The sequence below is a fragment of the Simochromis diagramma genome, unplaced genomic scaffold (assembly GCF_900408965.1).
Source record: "Simochromis diagramma unplaced genomic scaffold, fSimDia1.1 OVJJ01000483.1, whole genome shotgun sequence".
Lineage (NCBI taxonomy): Eukaryota > Metazoa > Chordata > Actinopteri > Cichliformes > Cichlidae > Simochromis > Simochromis diagramma.
This window is the reverse complement of record NW_024386835.1, coordinates 4,228,276-4,234,082: the sequence shown is the minus strand read 5'-3', so window position 1 is coordinate 4,234,082 and position 5,807 is coordinate 4,228,276. Positions and strand designations below refer to the sequence as shown.

The 5,807-nt window shown below is 40.0% G+C and overlaps 1 non-coding gene across 1 annotated transcript; it reads right to left on the bottom strand.

Annotated features, from left to right (window-relative positions):
* Nucleotides 1-4,893: 4,893 nt before the first annotated feature.
* trnai-uau lies at nucleotides 4,894-4,987 on the bottom strand. Its single transcript has 2 exons — nucleotides 4,950-4,987; nucleotides 4,894-4,929 (listed from the first exon to the last, which is right to left on the bottom strand). It is a non-coding gene; the product is annotated as a tRNA-Ile (tRNA).
* Between the last annotated feature and the right edge of the window lie 820 nt (nucleotides 4,988-5,807).

Below are 5,807 nucleotides of genomic sequence, written 5' to 3'. Positions count from 1 at the left end.
CTCAAAAGAGTTATAAGTGTGTTTGTAATATGAATCCTATGCAAACAGGACTTCTCATAGAGCCAATGGCTTGTAACCTACACCCAATGTGTAACCTAACAAAAGCTAAGATAAAAGGAGAGAAGTCTGATCTACACCTAAACCTCTATAAAGACACACACACAGTCACACACGTACACACACAATAGCTCATTATTCTATGCATGTGTCATCATGGTTTTATGAGAACCATAGTAGTTGTATTCAGGGTATTGAAAGGAAAGCCTGAAGCAGCCTGGTGTACACTTCTTTACACGTCCTCGCTCTCCCTGTTCGTCTTTCCCTCCCTCCCTCTTCTGAGTCCATTAAAGGACCTGCAAGTTTATCAAACTTAATGTAGCGTTAGCATATACAGCTTTTGGCTGTACCACACTCTTTTCTTCCTATCTCTACCACTCACTGTGCATAAACCTCACTAATACTATCTCTTCCATTCACAGTGGATGGGCCCCGCTAACGATGCTAATTAGCAAGCGAACACAATGCACGCTTCATCTCCCCTCCCACCTGTCAGAAGTACATGCGGTGCAGCCTCAAAAACCAGAGAAAATCGCTTCCCTTCTCGTCTCTCCTCCTCCTCCTCACTACCGTCACTCTTTTGCGTTTGCTTCGTTTCATGTTTTGTTTGGCTTTGCTATGAAAACTCCAGTAGAAACTTTGCTACCTGTATCTGTGTGTGTGTGCGTGTGTGTGTGTGCGTGTGTGTGTGTGTGTGCTCCCTTTAGTGGATTTCTTTTTCATAGGGAAATGGCCTGTAGAGACTAGAGAAGAGAAACATGACCACAAATGAGGATAAAACAAGTACACAGCAAACACAGCAAGGTATGAAACGATCTGCTACTGTTTACAGTTATAACCTCTGTTCTCTGCCTGATGTGGGGTGTTGAGAGTGGAAGGCAAGATTTACTGTAAAAGAGAAAAATGAATGGAATGATCAGGAAACCAATGGTGGAGTCAGCTGGCCACCTAAACCCTACACCAGACCCCTGTAACCATCTTTATTCCTCTGTCCACACCTTGAGGGCATTCCTCAGTTCACCTCTCAGATGAAAAGAGTGAATGTAGCCTTTCTGATGCTAAATAGAGTGGTGTGTTTCTGCTCCCCGGAGGATGCAGAATACTGTTTCATCAATTCAGTCAGCTGCCCACACATGCAAGTGCTTGTTGAGTGTATGTGCGTGGGCTAATGTGTGTGTGTGTGTGTGTGTGTGTGTGTGTGTGTGTGTGTGATAGAAAGAGAGAGAGAGAACAGAACATAATGTGTAAGTGGTAGTTAGAATGCTACAGCAAAAGCTGCTCTCTAAAATGGTACTCATATTCTGAAGGGCCGACAGGGTTTTAGTGGCGCTTGCTAACGAGGCATTCATACTGATCCATTACAGAGTGCCACACACACACACACACACACACACACACACACACACACACACACACACACACACACACACACACACACACACACACACACACACACACACACACAGTCATGTGCCCAGGACATTCCATTCATTTCTTGGAGACTTACTTTAATCATAACACCTATTTGCTTTACCCTTTACTTTTACACTAACACTCACCCTTAAAAGTGTTTTATGTTATAGGGACTTATTGTTTCTATAAGGTAAACACACTCTGAGATGCTCGGTTAAGTTGAGGTCTCATGACTGTGGAGGTCATTTCAGGATGTTAAAGAAATCACAAATGAAACCGTTTGAGCTTTGAGACACGGCACATCATCCTACTGGAAGCAGAAATCAGAAGATGGGCACACTGTGGTCATAGAGATGGACATGGTCAGCAACTGTACTCAGGTGGGCTGTGGTGTTTGGTACTAAGGTCCCACTCCATCATGCAACTGCCACCAGCCTAAAGCACTGATAAAAGGCAGGGTGGCTCCGTGCTTTCATATTGTTTAAATCAAATTCTGACCCTACCATCTGAATGTTCAGCAGAAATTAACATCAGGACAGGCAACCCTTTTCTGATCTTCCATTGTCCCATTTTGGTGAGCCCGTGTCAACTGTAGCCCCAATTTTGTGTTTGTAGCAGACGAAAGTGGCAGCCATTACGGTTGTCTGCTTCTGTAGACGGTTTGCTCCAAAGTTTGACATGTTGTGTGTTCAGAGACGCTCTTCTGCATTCCTTGGTTATAATAAGTGGCTATTTGTTATCTTTCTATCAGCTGGAAGCAGCCTGGCTATTTTCCTCAGACTTCTGGGATCAACAAGGTATTTTCCCACAGAGAACTGCCGCCCCCTGAATATTCTCTCTTTTGTGGAGCATTTTCTATAAACCCTAGAGATGGTTGTGCGAAAAAATCCCAGCTGATCAACAGTGTCCGTAAAGCACCAACAACACTTAAAGTTATTAAAATTGCCTTTCTTCCCTATTCTAATGCTCAGCAGGGCATACATATGATTGGCTGATGAGATAAAATTTAAAGATGATTTAAAGAACAGTTAAGTGGTATGTCTAATGCAAGAGTGAAAGAAGACTGGTGTGATTATTTTTAATAATGTGCGATGAATAAGGGACAGGTGGACTCCAGATCTCAGAAACAGCTGATATAAAGAGGGTACCAGGGCTTGAGTGGAAATTAACACACCAAAAGAGCTGGTTTTTGGCATTCTCACTGTGGATTACTATGTCCAAATTCATGAAAAAATTAATTAATTTAAAAATGTGTCAGAACATAAGAGAGAAAGCTTCAAAGTGTCTAAAATGTTTTTATAAATTTACTGTATCAAGAATTTTATTTATTAAATTTATCATTAACTGGAAAGCCATTCATTCACAGGATCCTTCTGTTTGATCAGGCTAAAGGATGCTTTAATGTAAATAGCTGTTTTTAGGTATTCAGTGTGGTTTCAGAAGGCTGCTGGCAATCAGTAGAAGATTGAGTACCAGTGTCAGTGAAAGGTATTTGCCTTCCTGATTTATTTCTTTCCGTTTTAACAAAAAAATTAAATTTAAAATTCAGTTTTTAAATCATGATTTCATTTATTAAGGGAAAAAAGTTGTCCCAACCTACCTGGCTCTATGTGAAAAAGCAATTGCACTCTAAACCCAATACCTGCTTGTGCCACCCTTGGCAGCAAGAACTACTATATAATCAAGCAGTATGACTATAACAATAACTAGGAATGAGTCTTTCACATTGCTGTGGAGGAATTTTGGCCCACTTGTCTTTGCAAAATATTTAAATTCAGCCATATTTTCAAGGGTTTTGATCATGAATGAACTGTTTGACTAGGCCCCTCCAAAACATTCTTTTTATTTTATTTTTTTAACCATTCAGAGGTGGACTTAATTGTGTATTTTTGGTTACTGTCCTTGATAACCTGCAAGTGGGCTTGTGATGGCCTGAACTTCCCCTTCAGGATTTTTGATAGAGTGCAGAATTCATGCTTCCATCGATTGTTCATTCAGGTCCTGAAGCGGGAAAGCAACCACAGAAAATCACACTATCACTGAAAAAGTTTTGGGGATCGCCAAGATTTTTTATTTTGGCAAATGTGAGCCTTAGGTCAGCAGCGGTTTTTGTGTTGGAACTCTTCCACCGATGCTGTTTTTACCCACTCTCTTTCTTATAGTTCAATAATGAACACTGACTTTAACTAAGACAAACCTAGATGTTGTTCTTGGTTCTTTTGTGACCCCCTGTATGAGCTGTCAATGCTCATACATCTACTAGGAGGCTCATCTTTTCCCCAGTTTTCTTAGTCTAATAAGAAAAATCATATTGATGATCTGGAATGTACATAAGTGTGACAGATATAGAAAAAAATAAGACTTTTTCATAACCCTATATGTGACAGAAGGTTGAGATGAAAGTATCTACTACATACACTTTTGCTTTTTGTGCTAACATCCCATGTTAGCTTTTTAATCCCTAACAGGTAATCCATCCAAGTCAAGTCAATAGTACTTTGGTGTTCTGACTCTGACAGAACACCAAATGACACAGCACACTGAAGCAGTTATAACTACAGGCAAATATAGCCTGCTTTATCATTTATTTTACTCTGAATGGCATCATGACTTTTAAAATGAACACCATTTAACAATGACGAAAACAACAAACTCAATAGAAAAATGTTTATTCAGGTAATAAATCAAGTGCAAAGCAGGGTAATTTCCTCATTAATCTCTATTAGCAGAAATCTACATATGAATTTGCAGAATCTAAAGTAAGTGTGTGATTTTTCATTTCAGGTTTTCCACTTGTTTGTCCAAGTTCTATCAACCAGTCACATTTCAGTTTTTCTTTTTCTTCTTTCATTTTTTAAATGCAGGTAAACAGTAGGGAAAGAAAAAGAGGGGCAGAATTTGCAAAGAAATCAATTTTGTTTTTCATTGAATTTTATTTGCACTCATCAAGAAGGCTCTGATAACCTGGCTGCACCAAGTGGACCTTTATTTATGTTCATTTAAAACAGCGCTGTCAAGAGAACACAGGTGCTCCAGGTGAGGCTTGAACTTCAACCTCAGCGTTGCTCTGCAGTGTACTGTCTTATAAGTATTGCGTGCTACCCGATTGCGCCCCTGGAGCTTGTGCGCAAAGCGTTTAAGTCAAGTCAAGATATCACTACTTTTTTTTGCCACCAAAGAGTTGCCCTGTGCTGGCTGTTACAGAGATTTCACTGTCTGTAACAGTTTTTAGACCCCAAAACATCGAGAGTAATGAACCTAGCTTCCAGGTTGGAAAAGCTAACACAGAAGTGCTCATGCTTATCACATCACTGCTTTCTTGCAACCACAATGTCAAGAACAGCAGTTCATGCCTAAATGCTTGGTTACAAAGAGCTGGACCACAGTGATTTAAGTTCAGGTGAACCATAAAAAGAACACCGATGCTCCAGGTGAGGCTTGAACTCACAACCTCAGCATTGCTCTACAGTGTACTGTCTTATAAGTACTGCGCGCTTACCAATTGCGCCACTGGAGCTTATGCTGATTGTTAGTTAGTCAAGTCACGACATAATGACTTCTTTTTGCAACCAAAGGAGTTGCTCCGTGCTGGCTGTTAGAGAGATTTCACCACTGGCTTCAGTTTTTAGACCCCAAAACATAGAGAACATCAAGAACACTCCAGGTGAGGCTTGAACTCACAACCAATGCAGAAAAGCCAGTCTTTGTCACATTATTGTTTCTTTTTTTTTTTTTGATGACATCAGCAGAAATCGGTTCTGTGATCAAACAGTCAGACAAAACATCGCTTAGCATGTTGAGGACTAAATTTCAAAATATACCTCTATATCCAATACCAAATATTTGATGGATGAACATAGAAGATATCTTCCATAGTGCAAAGAAAAGCCAAGTTACAGTATATGTACACTATATGTAAAATAGTTTAGTCCAGTTATGGCTTCCTTACCTATTACTAGATACAGTAACTAACAATCTGGCTGTGTCATCCTTGAGTGTAAAACCCAATGCAGGAGATAAACCTGTGTATTATTACCAAGGACTAAAATTGCAGTCATTTTACCTAATATGTACACAAAAAAATTCAAAGAACATTCTCATGTCACAACAACTTTCAGAGGGGACAATGAGACCAGTCGATTTGTGAGGTTCTAAATGCAGTGCTGCAAAATTGTTTCATTCCTTTCTTTACAAGGTCAAGTGCTTTGAGTACAAACAATGGCTTCGGCCTCACAGAAAACTCATAAAGTAGCGCCGCGCGCAGATTCTCCCTCTATGTGCTTCGTTTGTATGTGTATGTGTGTGAGAGAGTGTGGTCTTTGTGTCTGCATCTTTGT